Source organism: Eucyclogobius newberryi, unplaced genomic scaffold (genome assembly GCF_026437365.1).
Source record: "Eucyclogobius newberryi isolate DKJ021-1_F unplaced genomic scaffold, fEucNew1.0.hap1 SCAF_4, whole genome shotgun sequence".
NCBI lineage: Eukaryota > Metazoa > Chordata > Actinopteri > Gobiiformes > Gobiidae > Eucyclogobius > Eucyclogobius newberryi.
Genome location: NW_027316056.1, coordinates 14,881,318 through 14,901,142, shown reverse-complemented (window position 1 = coordinate 14,901,142; position 19,825 = coordinate 14,881,318). Strand labels below are relative to the sequence as shown.

Below are 19,825 nucleotides of genomic sequence, written 5' to 3'. Positions count from 1 at the left end.
TAAGAAGCCACGAAACTATGCTTTGAGTTCAAACTCTTGAGGTCATCTCTTGTGGCATCAAAACAGCTTCAAAACAAGGGGCAAAATGTGACATAATTGTGATGGAATTAGGACAACTCAAATGCAAAACAAACAACATTGAACTTGGATTATGCCAGAACTACACCGGAACAAGGTGAACAAACCCAACTAGCCTACACTAAAGCAAGCAATGTATCTGGCCTCATGAGTGGTTCCTGTCACACATTTTGAGAATCCCAAGTTAACGGTATCAGTTTCTGCGGTCTAAGGATTTCTGCTGATTACACGAGATAGAAAATCACTACAGTGAAGACAACTTCCGTGACACAGTCATGAACGGTCACAAAAAGGGAGCGTTATGCCCTGGTCTTCCTGTCCTCACTGGAGCTGGGGATGTATTGATCAGACCATTAAGGTTTCAGATGAAGCCGGTCTTATGTGCAAAAAATACAAAGCTATGGCAACAAGCAGATCTTGCATTGAAAAGAATACATATAAGCTTGTGTGTATCTGTGTTGACAATATCGCAATCCATGTCTTTGGGTGTCTGCAATGTAGCAACATCCATAAACAAATACAAGTAAAAGCGCAAAATTGAATGACACAAAACGTGTTCATGAGTGCATTGCAATATATTACTGCTGACAGCAACTGCAACTACTACTAAAACGATTACTTTATCTAGAGGTTTCCACTGCATGGCATTAAACGTAGCTATATCAATGGACACAAGCAGGCAAAGTCACAAGTCAGATCTGTGGATAGGGGAGCATATAAACAGTTCGAATTTGCGTTTTTTTTTTTTTCAATTACAAACCTATAATTAAATAGGTAAAATAAATGCATGTATTATTTATTTAGTTATTAACTTTGTGTTTGTTGCTTGTGCCGAATATACTCAAGCAAATACCGGTATACAATAAGAAGCCATGAAACTGCACTGGCTTTACCATAGAAATGAACTGACGCTTCTTATGGTTTAGACTGGATAACAACAGGCTGCTGAATCAGCCGCCTAGCATTTAAGGTAATGACTATAATAGACCTGGCACCAAAGGACCAAAGGTTTGGGCAAGACACTGCATGAACCCAGACAAAAAAAAAATAACAATAACATAATGTGAAAATGTCAAAAAAGTATATTTAATCTATTTGCAAGGAATCAAAAGCCAGCAGACTCATGTGTTAGTCCCTAAACCACATATTCAATTCCAAAGCTTTGCATCAGGGGTAAAGAACTATGTAAACAAGGGGCATGTGTTTTTTTGCCCCAGGTGAGAGGAAGAAGAGGAGGGAAATCTACCAGACATATTTTTTGTACAAGCACCTTTCCAATTCTTATGAAGACATTTTGTATTCTACGGAACACACCCAAAATGAACCGGAGGGAAAATGCATAAAAGTCTGCCGTTTTATAAACTCTCGATCTCATTTTTCCTTGTAACTCTTGTTAATTTCAAACCTTAATGAAGTTGGCCGAGAAACAGAGGATGCTATTAAAATGACGGATGGGAAGCAGGGACCTCATTTATGAAAGGTTCCCAGGGCATGAATTTTGTGCTCTAACCCAAATCAGAGCTACACTTTATAGAGATAGCGAGATTAATAAAACATGTCTTTGTGTCAGAATACACTTGCGTTTCACCAATCTTGAGATAATGTACAGACTTATACATTTAAAAAAATGGCGTTGCATTTCTAAATTATGACTGTGGTATCGAATTCAGTATCAAGTATTGAGCCTTGAAGCCTTGAAATTTCAGTTTCACACTTATAATAGGATGCTGATGCCACCATGATAATACAACATTAAAATTGTAAAAAATGCACAAATTAACTGTAGTTTCTCTATTTGTATGTGGTCTTACATTGGTCTTGAGCTATTCATACAATCAGAACCTTTCTCAAACAGGTCAAACTTGTCTTATGCCCGGAATTGACACTTCTTCAAATGAGTATCTAGTTTTGGTGTTATTGTATCTGGGAATCATTTTTTGACCATCCTAGAATCCAGAAATATAGCAAAAATCAAAAGCAGTTCCAACAGGTTTACCCAACAAAAGCTGCATTGAAATATTAAATGTTTTATCCTTCAAATTTGCATTTCAATCAACAAGAAGAGTAGACTTGCAGAGCTGTAATGTGTTCACTGCTGTCACATGCAAAGGACACACACACAAGTAGGAGGTGCTACTAAACTCCTGTGTGCAAATAAATGCATGCTTAGGTCTTTGTTATTCAGATGGAACAGCAGACGAAATATATTCAGATTGTATTCTGACCCTGGGGTGGACCCGCTGAGGTTGGCACACATACACAACATCACTCAACACAGGCACAAACCACACCAGACACCACGCAACAACGCTTTCCTGCCTTTCGCTGGTGAACGACTAAGTAAATATGATCCTGCGCCACAGTAAACGATTGTAGAGAGGAGATATGAGCGAGGAGTTGTCAAATTTACCACTGTGTGACCGCTGAGCTCATGTGTTTAATGTTTAATTAGAAGCAACACAATCACATAGTTTCTTGTGGAAAGTGCAGTTGCATAACCAATAACATAATTATGGGTCTTTATGAAACAGAAAGGTTAGCTAAATAAGACTAACATTTCTAGTAGAGGATCCATCACCTGCTTGTCGTCATGGAATTGTTATTCATGGGTTTCAGTCCTGTGACATATTTGTTGTTGTCGGCATTTTGAAAACGTCACAGTATGCTGTTTATTGTCTATTTCCACTGTTAGATAATAATAATAATAATAATAATAATAATAATAATAAAAAACTGTATACAATTTAATATAAAAAGGGTTGATACTTTGTTGTGGGCTTTGATCCTTATCTACAGGGGCGCTGTAGACTTAAAAGCAGCCAGAAATTAGGCTTGTTAAAAGTAACTGCAAGTAGGCTAACGTTAATTAGAATAGCCACACAGTAATATGTAAACTAGCGTTAGCCAGCTGCTAACTAAAACAAACAGCTCAGAGCTCAGTCTGGAGTGATTTCTGTAAGTCCATTGGTCCCTTTTTGTTGGCAAAGCCCACAGTAAATGTGCGGATTCCATCTTCAAGATGGCAGTAGCAGAGTGTGTCACGTCACTTTGGTCACTTTGGTCACTTTGGGATTATTAATTGTGAATTAGGCAGGCGAGTTGTGATTAAAAGTACTTTACGAGCATCGTAATTGTTCACTGCGATGAGTTTATGAGCGCTCTTCAAAGCTTTTAAAACAGAGTTTATAGTCACAGTAATAGTCACAGTAAGGCTAACGGCTAAACTTCCGGGTTTGCTGAGAATAAAACGCTCTTTAACTGAATGTACAAAACACAGCTGTTTTTGAACAGACTTTACTTTAACACATGAAAAAAAATATATAATCAGCTTGGACCCAAAAGCAAGAAATACTATGCTGCGTGTTTTGTCATTCCTAAACAATCCCACATGGAGACAAGCATGTGACACCACCAGGCCAAGTTACAGGTCAGATCAATGGAGAAGCGGGACCACAAACGGCAAGAAAGCATGTTTTCCAAGCTATTTTTGAGCAATTCAAACAGGACAGGGCTTTTCCACATGTGCCACAGTGTTTTTTTTTATGTTAGTAAAGTTCACAACTAAATACATTGCCAAAGATGAACAAATAGCAACCAGCCTATCCTTAATCAGGAAGTTGCCACAGTTGCATCCATGTTTTGTAGGCCTTTTTCCAGTTAAGTGTCAAAAATGTTACACAAATCAACTTTCTTTGTATAATATTTTAGAAGTGAAGCTTTTCTCTAAATCTCAAATAGTTCATATGGCTCTTATATGCCTTATACCAGTACTTATCCAACAGACTTTTTTGCAAACCTTTTCTCACTTTCCCACAGCTTCCTCATCAGCCCACAAATCCTTTATCCCCTTTTTAACATTTCGAGAAACAACAGAGGAAATCCAGAGGAAAACACTGTCACCGTATTTCTTCAGCTGCTCTGTGCGTGTGGCCTGACAATCAATGCCTTTAAATAATTAACATCCTCTCCTGTATGTTTCCCTCTGCTTTTGTGCTTGTGCTGCAGGCTTTTCCTAAACACCAGTGACTCACGTTGATAATAACAGACTTGCCTTTCGAAGCCCACCTATAAAAGTCCCATAATTATGCAGGTGGTGTGAACTGTAGCACCCGCCCACAGAGAGGCTCGCTCACACACCAGCGCTACTTTGCAGCTTTGGAGACACACCTCCTCATATAAAACATCATTACCAGGTTAACCTTCTTGATGAAAAACCCTAATTTATTGACAAAAGCGGCTAGTTACAGGAGACTGACAGGCGGGAAGGCTCAGTATGATTCAGCTGCACGAGCCTGACTGATGGGATAAAACAGCAAAATAGGAGCCAATGCTTTTTATGTTAACCATACTCAATGAATGATTTGTTTCTTTTTGCACAATTAGCAGCCTAATTACACCTCTGAATGACTCTAATGCATCTGTCGCACACAGCGAATGGAGACGACAGGTTATCTCTGCGGCGTATATGTTTTTGAAACGTATTTTACATGAAAAATAGAAAAAGGAATTTCACAGTACAATTGACAGGTTGTGTTGAGGGTCACGAATAGCAAGCTGAAGTCAGAAGGATTGGTAAGGACTAGACTGAAAGAAGTGCGTTATGGAGAATCCAGACCAAGTAGGAAACCTAATTTGATTTATTTTTTCATAAAATCCAGGGTCAGTACAAGCACAATGGTCAAAAATGAAAAAAAAGGTAACTTTTAGCATATTCCTTGCTCTGTCTTGATTTATCCAGGCTTGGAACTGGTACAATTTGTAGAACAGTCAATAGGGAGATTTTCACCAAAAAACCCAAAGGTCTGGGGTTTGATTCCGACCGCTGACAATACATTTTGCCACTATACCTTGTCAACCACTTGTTTAATCATTACAATCACAATTAGCTGTGCATGAGATAAACTCCCCGTGGTCCAGTTAAAAATACATGATTTTAGATAAACTTGTCCTAAAAAAACAAGATAAATAGAAGAATCCATTACAAAATCATTGGTGGGGTTGGTGTTGGCTGCAAATTGGCAAACGTGTTTTTGTCACTTGTGACCTAGAAAGGAGTAAATAATTTACCAAATGCATAAAGATTTTTACACATGGACGTCATTTATTTATACCTGGGGAGAAAAGTCACGGTTTTGTCGTCTTTTTGGCCTTGGAATTACAGTTGAATTATTACAAGATGGCAGTGCACACACAGTAGCACTTCCTTTGTAGCTCATTTGCACTGTTAAATTACACATCAAACAAAGAGCTGGTCGGTGGAAAGATCACAAAAGAGCAGAGGCAGCGCTGCACGTTCCTCCTCCCGTGCGCCACATGTGTTCCCTCTGCCACAGACACCTGCCCACTGCTGCTGCCGCCGCTACGACAATGACAGAGACGCTCCGAGACAAAGGTAAGACGGAGAGACGCGTGGCTGTACACGCCGGCAGATGGCCGTCCTCCATGAGAGCTGTGCCTCAGAGGAAGAGGAGGAGGAGATGGAGGAAAAGGCAAGGGAGGTAGAAGAGGAGGAGATGGAAAGGTAGAAGAGAAGATATAGAAGAGGAATGAGGGAGAAGAGGAGGAGATGGAAAGGTAGTAGAGAAGATGTAGAAGAGGAATGAGGGAGAAGATGGAGAAAAGGCGGGAGAGGGAGAAGAGGAGGAGATGGAAAGGGAGAAGAGAAGATTGAGAGGGAGAAGAGAAGATGTAGAAGGGGAATGAGGGAGAAGATGGAGAAAAGGCGGGAGAGGGAGAAGAGGAGGAGATGGAAAGGGAGAAGAGAAGATTGAGAGGGAGAAGAGAAGATGTAGAAGGGGAATGAGGGAGAAGATGGAGAAAAGGCGGGAGAGGGAGAAGAGGAGGAGATTGAGAGGGAGAAGATGGAGAAGAGAAAGTGGCAAGGGAGAAGAGAAGAGGGAGAAGAGAAGATTGAGAGGGGGAAGAGAAGATGTAGAAGAGGAAACGAGGGAGAAAAGGGAGGAGAGGGGGAAGAGGAGAAGAGAGAGAGGGTGAAGAGGGAGAAGATAGAAAAGAGGAGAAAAGGGAGAAGATAGAAAAGAGGAGAAAAGGGAGAAGATAGAAAAGAGGAGAAAAGGGAGAAGATAGAAAAGAGGAGAAAAGGTAGAAGATGGAAAAGAGAAGCAGAGGGAGAAGATGGAAAAGAGGAGAAGAGGGAGAAGATGGAAAAGAAGAAGAGACGATGTAGAAAATGCAGAGGGCGAAGTGCAGAGAATGGGGAAGAGAAGAAGACTGCAAAGGAGAAGAGGAGAAGATGGAGAGAGTGAACAGCAGAAGATGGAGTGGAGAAGACGGAAAGGGAGAAGATGGGGGTTGATGGCGAGAGTGAAGAGGAGATGATAGCGATGGAGAAGAGGAGAAAGAAAGACAAGAGGAAGTAAAGGGAGGAGGTAAGAGATGAGCAGGGAGAATAGGAGGAGGAAGAGGTGGCGTGATGGAAAGGCATAACGCGCCGGACGGCAGTGGAAGAGAAACATCAGACAGACAGAGAAGTGCTGTTGTTATAGCAACCTGCTGCTCCGAGCTCCCTCACTTGCCTTTTTCGACTCCACCAAATCAGATTCAAAGACTGAGCAAACACTGAACAGGTGTGAGGGGAAACGAAACAAGAACTGGCGTTCATTTACCTTTTTGGGGGTAGAAATGGACAATATTACATAAAATCAATCTGACCCAGGGATAATTTGCCAATCTGTGTGGAATAATCAGACTGTGATGCATCGGCCTGTTACGATAATTACTACATCGATTTACGGGGGAAGTGGCCAACTTATTTTGGAAATTGTTACTTTTTTTCCTGTTGGATTGTTTTGTGTTTTGAAGCTGCTCAAATTAAATAAAATGAATGATTGAATTAAATGTCCAATGAATAAAATATATTTCTGGCTCAATATTTATTGTCTAAAGAGTTTATTTTGGAAACATTTGCGCTGCAGAGAGGAGAATAATGTATATCCATTACACTTTATTGATACTAATGATCTATTAGAGTTTTATTCTGCTACTGTAGACATTTTTTTCTTTACAAAACTGTTCAAAAGAGTTTACTATTATGCTGGCAAAATGGTCAATATTTTCTCGAGCAATATTTCGCACTTCAAACTGATTTCACGAGACAAGCCTAGACTAGTAATACAAAGCTTTTCTGTTTAATGCAGCTGTGTGCTCAAACAACATCGAAAACATCCATATCAACCTCGTCGTGCCCAGAGTTAAACTGATTCAACCAATGGCAGTGAAATATGAACTGTCAGAGAAACAAAATAGCTTTAACTACTTCTTAAAGACTATATAAAGCTTAAAGAATCCTAAAACTGTTGAAAAATCTGGAGTTTTAGGGAGAATTCTTGAGCTGTGAACTAGGACACGCCAAATGCAAACTTTCCCACTGCTGTAACCTGAAGCAGTTGTTTGTATCGCTGCAATCATTATTTACAGAAGAGCACATCATGTATAACCTTATTAAATTATAGGTGAACCCTGCTCCATGATGTGTAATTCTAATTAACAAAGGATATTTTTAAAAACCGATGTGAGCAAACACAGACATGAATGGAGAGAGACCGGTTGCGCATACGTCTGGTCATTTCGCCTTCTTCTTCTGCGGCTCTGGTCACTAGACTGTGAAATCAAAACCGGCCTTGATAAGAGAATACGTTGTGAGCCACTGTTGCATCTGCACACACCTGTCTGATCCGAGAGACACCGTTTGAGGTAAATGGGAGAACGATTGATATGTGGATTCAAAGTCAGCCGTGGCAGAGTGGTTAGCGGTGCTCTCAAATTGTCTGTTCCGTTTCTCTTTAAGTATATTCTTCCTGCATCTACATCCTCATTGTAGACTTGGTGACGTCATCATTTCAGATGGAGGGCATATATAGTCCATATAACTCCAGAAACGTTGAATCCATCATTATATGTTAGGGACAGGGTCTTTTGGGTAGACTTTTGTAGACTTTTGGGTCTACAAACAACATTTTAGTTTATGTTTTGCAGACAGAGAAGAGGATGAACCTTTTGTTTCATGTGGATAGGCCCAGTAATAACAGATATTAACCATGAAGAAGGTCAACGTACCTTTTCAAGAGCGTCAGGGCCAAGAGGCGGAACCACACATGAAATTTGAAATATGTCAATAGAAATTTGACCTGTCCTCCAGCTCAATTTCAAACAGAAATTGTAGAATGTTGTCATGCAATAAAATTTTAAGCAATTTATTGATTCTTTGCATTTTATTTTTGTGCTGAAACACGTTCAACAAACTCTAGGGGCAGAGAGTAGTTTTCACAACACTTAGGCCTGCCATGTGAGCTGCAACCAAGGTCATCCTGACACACACTCATTCACATTTAAAGGAAAACATACGGACTACTCACAAATACGACACAAATATACAACTACCGGTACTTCAAACTTAGATATTGTACTGATTAAGGTTCAATATCAATGTTTGAAATACAGTCAAAAAAAATAGAGTGAATCAAGAAAACACTGCTGTTGCCAGATCTAAACTCAAAATGAATCACGTCTTCTCCGCCATCAAGGACAGCAACTGGATGAGACGTCGGCTCTCGTCCAACGCTGCTGCTCCCGTGTCCTTGAGCCAGACACTGAAACTAACCGCAGACTCTTTTCTCACACCACAGTCCTCGCTCAGCTTCAAGCCGGTAATCTGTGAGTGCAAGTGCTTTTGGTGAACCTTTTCTTTTCTTTGAATTGAAGTGTTTAGAGATTTGGTTCCTGAACGCTGAGCAATGGACGGACAACGCACAAAAACTAAAGAGCCCGCAGTGAGTGAAGGACAGAAAACTCGGAGTGACAAGAGGAAGGTACAAACAAAGCGAGCGTTTGGCCGTGGTCCCAGAGAAGGGTGTATCTGCGAGTGTGTGTGAGAAAGCGCCTGCCAGTCTGCCTCCTGTACTCCAGGGGCTACTACACCCACATTTGAATACACACATGCTGCCGAACAATGGGCGCTCAAATCCTACCTTTTCAGCCCCAACAAAAAAACTTAAATATATTTGACTTTGCTCCAAGTGCTCTTCTCCCAGTGGCGTTTTATGCAGGATCCTTCATGTGATTTTGCTTTATAACTTTATAAACAACATTTTCCAGGGTTTCACTTTTGAACTGAAAACCACAGTGTGCGGGGAATTGGCTTCCACATAGATGGTTAGAACCTGTCATGCTTTTAAACTCTAAATAATATAAAAAATATAAATAAAATAATCTAATTTTAAGTCTATGGCAAAATAAAGGGTAAATTTACTTCTGGAACCACAGCAGACTTCAAAGTGGCCAGGACTGTTGAGCTTTATTTGTGGAGAAAAGTTACTACCGGTATGCGTTTACCAGCTTGATGAATTACCGCAATTTTGGTGAGTTCACAGACTCTTGAGAATCCATCTTGTTAGGCTCCCGCTGATTCGTTTGCAGTCTGCCCCAGTAGTTTAATGGGCCAATCACGTGGCATTTACATGACATGTGGGACTGAAGCCAATCACAGAGCAGCACTGTGGTTTGGGCGGAAGTAAAACAACCAAACCAAAACAAACATGGCAGAACTAATACGAACTATTTAGTTTTTAAATGGATGGACAGAATCTGTAAAATCTGTGCTTTTCTGAACACTAGAGTTAGCTTTTTCTGATTCTGCCGTTGTGACGCTTAGACCAATGAGTGTGAAGCATTTTTTTTTAGCATTCCGACGGCTTTTGGAGAGAGACTTTCCGAATTAATTCATGTGAAGAATTCAGAGTGAGACAAAGATCAATCTGGTGTGGGCCAGGTTAATTACGTGTCTTTCAAAATTAAATGGATGGTAAATAATGTTGTATAATGCAGTTTCTATTCGATTCGATTCCCTTATAGTGGGGTAAATAAAGAGCATCACCAAGTAAGTGGCATAAGGTTTTGGATCTTTGGAGAAGATCGTGACAACCAGTGGCTTTCCTTTTTTGTAATTGCAGGGCAGCCAAATGCCTCACAGAAGATTAATTGGACTAGTCACAACTGTGCTTTTACACCAAATGCACTGCAGGCGTGAGCTTCCCATATGAAAGTGTTTTCTACGTTGACAGATTTTAGGCCAGATTTTAGTTTGACCTGAGCTGATGAAGCTACTTTTTGTTTGTAAAATACTCAAACCATTGGTGAAGCTTTATATCTCCCATCTATGTGTAAGATTAGACATTCAAAATCAATGCAAAACAGATGAAAAGATAAAGCCCATTGAATTTGGACTTTATAGCGTAATGCAGGTTTATTGCAGTGCCTCCGCGCATTATTAGACTGTGTGTGTTCATAAGAAAGTAGAAAGGAGTGCATGTATGTGTGTGTCATCAGCACTTTCCAACATGCTGACCTGACATAAAAACCCACTGGCCAAGGAAAACTATCACTTTTTTCTGCTCCTTCTCCCCCCTGCGTCTCCTCCCTCCCCCAACTCAATAAAACAGCACTGAGCCTGAACAGAAAGAGCCACAGACAATGAGGACTATTTCATTGCGAGCCACAGACAAGTTTTGGACTGCATATGCTTTGTTTAAAAGGTCCACAATGTAACTTTTCTGGTGGACTTTTTTCAATCCGATACAAAGTAATACTATGTTAAGTACTGCAATATCGATCTGATACCGATATGAATTAGTTTTGTATTCAAATTAATTGAAACTCCTTTACTATATGGAATTTGTATTTATTATTTTCTCTTCACCCCAGCATAACTAATAGAAAAATAAAATATATGTTCAAAAAAAACCTTAAATATAAACGATGCATTTCAAAAATTGAGAATAAAAATGCTTACAAACTGACTAAGATTGTATTCTTGCTTTATTCTGACCTTATTTAAAGTAGCTGTTTATTTTTCCCTAGTACAGACGTCTTAAGCAGCTCTTACAGTCAAAATGAAACCGCTGTGTGCTGTCTGTGGTTTATTGTTCAAGAACTAGGAGGTGCAATGTTAGCATGCTAGATGTTGTTAGCATTACAGTGATGGAAAAACTCTGCTCTGGCACTGAAAGTGGTGAAGAGCGCTTATAAACTCCGATGAATAATTAGAGCGCTACTGGCAAAGTGAGGAGTAAGTTTGAAATGCTGCAAAGAGATTGAAATAAACTAGTTCTGTATTCATATTTTAAAAAAATTCAAGATACAGTGCCTTTAACTGTGTTGATTAACCCAATAGCGACGTTAGCTGTGGCTAATTTTGTGAACATTTGGCATCCACATCCCGCTTTTCCCTAATATGGTCGTTGCTTCTGGCTCCCTCAACATTACCAACACTCAATTTCTAGTTTATTTTGCCTCTTGTACTTTAATCCTTGGGCAAATTTGAAAGCTAAAGGGGAGGGAAGAGCGAGAGACGGGTGAAAGGGGGAGTGAGGACAGAGCGCGAGGGGAGAGGTCCATGTGGTTCCTGCTCCACACTATTTATAGAGCTGCAGTGGCTTCCTGTTTCTGGAGCCCTGTACCATCCCCAGCCTGGAGAGACAGAGAGGGGAGGGGAGGGCGAGCCAGCGGGAGGAGGAGGGGTGAGGAAGTGCGAGTGGGTGTGTGGGAGGGGAAAGCGGTCGTGTTCGAGTCTTTAGTAAATCAACAGATCCACCTCTCCACTCTCCCTCTCTTTAGGCGTCAGAATGGCCTCAGCTGGCGACTAGGGAAAAGTGCACTCCATGAAGGAAGAAAAGAGACATGGAGGAATTACAGTGGAGGAAGTATTAGTTAAGACATGCTCAACTGGAAATTGCACGCAAATGAATTCAATTAGTGGGGGATTCGGAATCAAAACGAAAATACAATGTCGTTTTTGGTTCTTAAAAGGTAGAGCTGTGACGAAGGACTCCAACTGTTTTACTGTTGAAGCTGAATCAACCGACAATTACCTCATAAATTAGCACATCTCTTGTAAAGTGTATCGTAAAACAGGACTTTGTCACTGCATGCTGTCTAATTAGAAAACATTTTATCGAAACAAACATGTAAGAAATAGTCATGCGAGTTATGATACGAGAGCCGACTTACGCTTCACTTCTCTGTCTGAAGAAGCTGTGCTCGTGGCCATACAAACTTTCATCCATTGTAAACCATTGGATGAGCCAAAAGGTTTTTAAGGACAGATTTAAATATTTAAATGCCTATTTCCTTATTTCCCTGTTTTAGAATCAGGTGCCTCAGCTTTAAATAACCCTGGGATAGCAATAAATAAAATGACTATTAATTTGTTAGGACTCGGTCTCAATATAACATTTTAGAGTTATGATTATTGTGAGATAAATATAGATCATTTTCTTTCATTCCCTGTGTCTGACTCAAGTTTGTGAACGGCTTTACAACATTTTCGGAAAGACAAAAAAGTGACAGATAAAAAATAAGGGCTATAGATAAAAAAAAAGAAAAAAAAAGGTACAAATTTTGCATCTAAAATAGTCAAAATTGTTATTTTTTGGTTCTTATGATTATAGCGTAAGGTCATCATCTATACATCTATAATATCCACATCTATAATATATCATGTAAACAATTTTTGGAATGGTGCATTAAGCAACACAAGGTTTGCTTAATTTCCGTAGAAACAGGATCATAGTGAAATAGACTGTGAAAGCAGACACACTTGTAATTACAGTGAACACAGGCCTACAGTTCAATCAGTGCTTGTTAAACACTGCACTTGGCTCTAAATACTGCATGACTTAAATTTTAAATAATTCTTTGCCTTTAGTGTTTTCTCTGGGTGTGTGATTTCATTCATCGTCCAAAAACAGGAAGTGTGGAGCCATCAAAACATCACATGACCTTCGCCTAACCGCCGCCTGATTGGTTACTGTCCCACGCAAGATAAATCACAAACCACAATGGGTCAAAACAACTTCTCTTCTACTTAAAAACACATTGGATTTTGTTTTGCACCATTAGCAACTTTGTTTTTTTTTTTTTTAATTAGTGCGACTGATATATTATAAAATAATTGTGAACATTAAGTGGTTATTAACTATAAACATTGCGTAGCATAGATCAAACCAGGCTTGGGCAATATTGATAAAAAATGAATGTCTTTTTTTGCATCATTTTGATTTAACGATATTTTCACAACGCTTCAGGAATGTGTTGAAATGGCCCTGTAAAATGGCACAAAACGAAAGTATGGACTATAAAATTTGCCACAAAAGAGTAGACATATCACTTTATAGCTTGTTTGGGAGATTACGTTAAGCGATGTGTTAAAACGTCTCTTTAAACGTATTAACTCAGGTTTAAATGTCAGAAAAAATTAACATTTCTGTAGAAATGTATCAGAAAACAGCAAAAACTATTACCGGTACAATGTTTTTTCTCTATTTGTAGATTTTTTTTCTTCCTATAAACGATATACTCAATATTCAAATGTTATTCTTAAAAAAAACAACATTCAAAATATTTTCTAAAATTCGATATATATTATTCAGCCCTATGGAAAGATTACACAAGTACCACATTACTTTACGACATTCGATGTTCTAACAATTGAGATATTGTTAATTATTCTTTCCATCTCCCACCTTAAAGCTTGTCTACCAGCTCGACGGTAGCTTGACTGAATCTTACTGAAGCGCTCGCTATTGTTGTGTCCTTTGGCAAGACACAAAGCCTGTACAGTTCATCAGTCTGTACATCTGACATAAAAACATGCCAAAACCATAATACTTTTTTTCTGTTGCAACCCTGAAAAGGATAAGGAAGAATAGTGCATTGCAAAGGTTCAACATTACTTAAGAAAATACAAAAAAAAGGTAATTCCTTTCCAACATAATAAAGAAACTATAGATACACTTAAATCAATACTGTAATTTGGTTATAAGAATGACCAGAGGTTGGACATGTAGCTGAAAAACAGTTCTGACTCATTGTGTTTTCACAGTTTTCAAAAAAAACGACCTCCAGTCTGCGGTGGACGGCGGACAATAGCCTCATTTTGACCGGTTTTATCCGCAGTAACCGTTGAAGAGACGATGAAAGGGAAAACGGACGAGGAACAGTGGCAAGGGGGGCGACTCCTGACTCCGCAGACAGATGGTCATTTGGTCTGAGAGCGGTGTGTACTTGCGCCAGTGTGAGTTAGCGATGGTTCAACACCTGCCCGCGCTCACAGCATCAAAAGAGAGAAGCCGGCCCGCGTTCGACATCAAATACACGGACAAGAAATCGACTGTGGCGCTGCGCAGAGCGAGAGATGATTGGGAGAAGTCAGAGAGCTGGGGGGATCGCCGCAAATAGGCAAACCTGTGGAAATTAGGGCTAAATTTCTTTTGTGGGCACAGCGGTGGGTGGGTCGAGTCAGCTTGTGTGCGACGTTAGTATTCAACGGCGCCCGTGTGTTTCGGGGGGCTGCGCGCTGATTGGACGGGTCGGGCAATGTGCCACCGAGCGTCGGGCTGCGATTGGCTGCTGGCTCCTGCCTCCGCCGGTTGTGAGGGCAGACTGGTGCGCGCGCACACACACACACGCCGCAGATTTATGGACGCTCGGGTAGCAGCGGTATAAGCACCGGCACCAGTTTTCCCCCCGTTTTTTCCACCGGTTTTCTGCTTGTGTGCCGCTGCCTTTCGCGCTGGGAGGACGGGCGGGCGAAGGGAGGAGGAGAAGGAGCAGGAGGAGAGAGAGAGGCTGCTATGGAAACAGGTCTTGATGGCAGTGCGCGGAGGGGCCCTGATGGCGAGTTGGCAGCGGAAGAGGCCGCGCGCGCTCCTCGTTGCCGCGTGTGTGAGGTTCACGTGCCGCTCCGGGATGGTCGAAACCTCCGCTGCTCCAGATGTCGGTCCACGTCGCGCCGACTACACCGACTACAGCCACGGCGCCTGCCTCCTCCGCCTCCTCCACCCCGTTTATAGTTCATTTACACAAGTTAGGCCCGATGCAATTGCGTAGACTTAAGATTGCGATACATATTGAACCGGCGTGATGTTACTTCAACTCACAGCTCGATTAAGATGCAATTTTGAAATGACAAAGTTAATAACTAACACTTACAGTAGTTTTCTAGGCTTACAATGTGGTCTTACAATATACAATGTAGAAAAAGGCTATTCCAAACCTATTCAGGAGAGGATCACTTGCTATTTATGTGATTTGGTGAGTTCAAATGAGTATCTTAGTATCCGTTTTATCAATTAGCATAGACAATCTTGACAACCCGATTGAATACGAGATCATTTTATGCCTTTTTTTTAAATAATGTGTTGATAAAGGTAACCGTTTGCCTTCTGGTACGTCACCCCTGATCCTTCCTCTGACCAATGCAGATCAGGAGCAAACATAAAAGGTCCTTGTGAAATCTTTCTGCTTTCGTTTTGGTAACTTGTGTTAACTTGCAACCTAACCCTGCACTACAATCAAGACAAACATGTATAACTTTAAAATTCTAAGTCTGAAAAGTTTATGGATTAGACCTATTCATTATTATTATTTAATATATATATGTTTAGTTCCAACATCATCAGATGAAAATGCAGTTTTACTGAGCTCTTTTAAAAAGGTAAACAGGTAGTATGTTGAAGTATATCATTCAAACTACATTTTTATACTAAATAGGTTTGATACTTGATACTTTTTTCATTTATACATTTTAACCACAAAATTATATTTTTTGCTTCCATGTGGTCTCATACAAGTGCTGGTAAAAATCAAGTACATTCTAAAACTGTTCAGGAAAGGTCAAATTTAGTCTCACTTAAGTTTCAATACTTGTTTTAGTATAAATTAGTATCTGATTTCCGATACCCTACCTACTTTTATGATTAGTTCTAAAGGTATACACCATTACTTTACATTGATGCACACCACTTGTCTACCTGAATATCCCCTGAGCAGGGATTCAGACAGACAAATGGACCCCTCACTCCCCCCTCTCTCACTCTCTCACTCTCTCACTCTCTCACTCTCTCACTCTCTCACTCTCTCACTCTCTCACTCTCTCACTCCCTCACTCCCTCACTCCCTCACTCTCTCACTCTCTCACTCTCTCACTCTCTCACTCTCTCACTCTCTCACTCTCTCACTCCCTCACTCCCTCACTCCCTCACTCCTCTGTGAGCGTATAAGTAGGTCATGCAGGGAAAAGCTGCTGTTGCGTGGCCACTGAGCTGCTCTTTAAATGTGTGTATGTTTGCTCAGCCTAAACACACAGCGCAGGCCTGGACAGACCTGTACGGAGCAAAGTCCAACCTTCCAACCAAATACAGAAAGTGCAAAATGTGCGTGTCAAAAGTACACAGGGATATCAATTTAGCCACTTCTTTTAGCATCTTTATTGGGAAACTGTACTTGGTGTTGTGGATGGTAGACAGATATTAGATTTGGGAATGATGTGTTAAAATCAAGATTAAAAACACATATTATAAACATCCAGGAGCATAAACATTTGAGACCAAAAAATTAACTATTGAACTAATACAATAATCACCATTTTCCAATCATATAGAGGTTTAAACTCTAAAGGTTTGCATGTTTCCCATAAAAGAATACTCAATGAGAAAGGATATGTTGATGTTTGCAGCTTATATTAGTTAAATTTGCTCTTTGACCATTAAAACTGCAATTTTGATTTGATTGTAATTATTCTTGCAGCCAAATCTTGCCACACAAGCATCAGCTGTATATTTTGTAAGCGTTGCATAACTAAAGAGCAAGTATTTACTTTAAATACATTGTAAAGTTGAAATACAAAAGCCATACAGTTGCAGAGGAAGTTTTTCTCACAATATGTAAATGAAACTTATGTTTGGAGTAACTATTGAAACGTTTAGTGCAGAGAACCTACTCCAAATTATTTCATTATGTCATTTAAATGCAATACGAGTTTTGTATTATTAATGACATCTGTTTACAACTCTTAAGAAGCCAAGAACAAAAAGAACGCCTTGCTTCTCTCACAGGCAGAAATATGTGGACAAATTTCACTCTAAACTTTTTACAGATGAAACTTTGAGCTTGTAACACAAGTTTCACTAGACTAAAGTTTAAAGTTTTACAATTGATCCTGATAGTTATTATTATTATTATTTTTAATTATTATGCTTGTGCAATTGATTTAATTTTTTATCTAAATTTAGATTCAACAGGTCTTTTATCGAGACGTCCACAGCCAATTCTGGGTCAACAAAAGCATTTGATTTGGAGCGGAGTTCAGACTTTAGAGGAAGTTCTGGAAGAGCAATACACTGGATATTTAACTGAGAGTGGACAGACGAACATGGTCGGTGATTGTTCAGTTTGAGCGTGCTGACGGACAACAACAGCGTGCAACGGAGCCACCGCGACACCCGAAATTCCCAACAGTATCCGATCCAAGAACTAACCAGGCCAAACCCTGCTTATCTTCTGAGAGCAGGTGAGATCGGGCATTCTTAAGACGTGTACGGCAAACAACAACACAAAGACATGCATATTTTTGAGCGCTAGGGATACAAATCAAGTATCTACTTAATTAGGTGAAATAATGACTTCTCTAACCCTCTTCTACGCTGCTCATGGCACCAACTAATTATTTCAGGGGGGAAAAGAACTTGATGGAACATTTTTAAGCTACTTTTTTGGGGGAACTTAACAAGGCGAAAATAGTCTTCTGGCATTAAGCTCTCATCGCAGAGGTCTCCAGACGGTGCTACCTTTGAGTGTTTCCTCTCTGTGCCAGTGCAGCGAGCGGAGCAGAGAGACCCGTCATTACCCAGCATGCAACGGTATTGATCCTCTGGCCCTGAGTGTCTGTATTATTTTAAGATGCTCAGACCTGTAATCAGAGTGTTAATGATAGCCATCAGTGGACTATGGACTATGTGTGCTTATTCTGAGCTGTGGACACTGGGATAAATAAACACTTCAGGCTTCAGGAGGAGAGGGCTGGAGTCTTAATAGAGAGGAGCAGAGTCGCTACGGGGCGGCTGGCTTTAAAAGTGCACAATGTAACATTTCTGGGGGTGGGCCCGGCACCTGGAGACGTTGTGGTTTGCTTTGCAGTGTGGCATTAAACGTATCTGTCTAGACCTATCGCGATAAACGTTTGTACTGAAACTAAAGCAAGAGAATCATTTAAAAACAGTGCAATATTGCAATGTTTAAAAAATTAGTTGCAATAGATAGAAAGCACAATGAAACACCGTATTTTCCGGACTATAAGTTGCACCTTTTTTCATAGTTTTGGCGACTTATACTTATATTTATACTTATACACCGGAGAGACTTATATGTGACATTATTTGTTATTTTCTCACTTGCAACCGCATTTCATACTCCAGTGCAATGTATGTTTTTTTTTCTTCTCTACTATGCATTTTTTGGCTGGTGCAACTTATAGTCCGGAAAATATGGTAATTAGTTGGAGTCAATAATGAGCCGTAGAGAATGAAATGTGTAAAGAAAAAAGTGCAAATAAAATGTGCACAATAAGTATTCAACCCCTGATATATTGATATAATAATTGTTGTTACATGTCTATCTTGCATTTGTTAATGTACAGGTGTTTTTATCGCTAAAAAACTTGGCGAAACATGCTTTCTTACCGAGACTGGGCTCGCCTCTTCACAGAGCTGACCTGTACCATGCCTCGTGTGAAATCCCTGATAAACTTGCCAACTTGTAACTTCACTATTTGCTCCACTGTGACTTTACGACACGCTCTGAATCAGAAGTGAGCTTGTGGACTTCTGAAAATCGACTTCTTCATTTGCGGAAAACACAGCAATTTCACATTTCGATCAGCGTCCGGCCGCTTTCCCGCGCGCACACACCAATGAAGGTAAAATTCATCTTGATCCATCAGTGGATACAGGTGTCGCGTCCACACCACATCCATCTCATCCCGTTCACGCGCGCAGAGCTGGCAGTTAGGATAAGCATTCTTTGGCAGAGTTGAGGGAGATGCATTTCTGAGGTGAATGACATCATTATCATATAAATGACTTGGAGCCCCGACACATCTGCTAATGTCGCTATGCACACACAGACAAACATTGGGGTTACCTTTAGCAATATAGACTTTTAAACGAAGAGCTAACCTTGAGATGCAGAAACAAAAAGTTCATAATACAACCACAACAGAAATGTACAACAATAACTGCTGTATTTAAAGTCTCACAATCATTTTATAGACTGGTAAAATATTGGATAACATTTTTGTGTGTCTAAATACATTGTTTTGTTGAAGCAAATGCTAAAAAAAAAGAAAAAAAGAGCAAGGATTTATATAGCATAACATAACAAAACCATGACTTCTAAAAGCATTTAAAAGCATTATAATAAGACAGTAAAAATTGTTGTCACTTCATTTAAGAGATAAAATAAAAAATATATAACATATCTACGCAACCTCGCCAAAATATAACACTAAGTATTGTACTATGAGCTGAATACTGTGAGATTGTGTCTGTTTATTACTAGATAGCCAGCACGGGAGGGAAAGAAGTGATGATGCGGTTCCTAAACTTGACCATTTTGGAAATCCTCCTGACCATAACTATTAACCTGTTGCTAACCTTAATCACAACCCTGTTACTAAACTCCATCACTTTGAATAACCAATCATAGCAGACTGTCCCTCCGGAGCGCACTATTCAGCTCCAACAATTTTGGATAGAATTACTCCCAGTCTCAAAAATGCAACCCAAACAAGATTAGATGAATGCATATTTTATAACGTTTTAACCAGCAAATGGACCATGGTTTACTGGTTTACACTGGATCTCAGAAAATGTGGAAAATATTATTATTATTGTTA

General features: G+C 40.0%; 1 protein-coding gene across 1 annotated transcript in view; it reads right to left on the bottom strand.

Annotated features, from left to right (window-relative positions):
* maml3 (mastermind-like transcriptional coactivator 3) overlaps positions 1-19,825 on the bottom strand; it is a 149,156-nt gene that overhangs the window by 87,279 nt on the left and 42,052 nt on the right. The gene's annotated exons all lie outside the window — the stretch shown is intronic.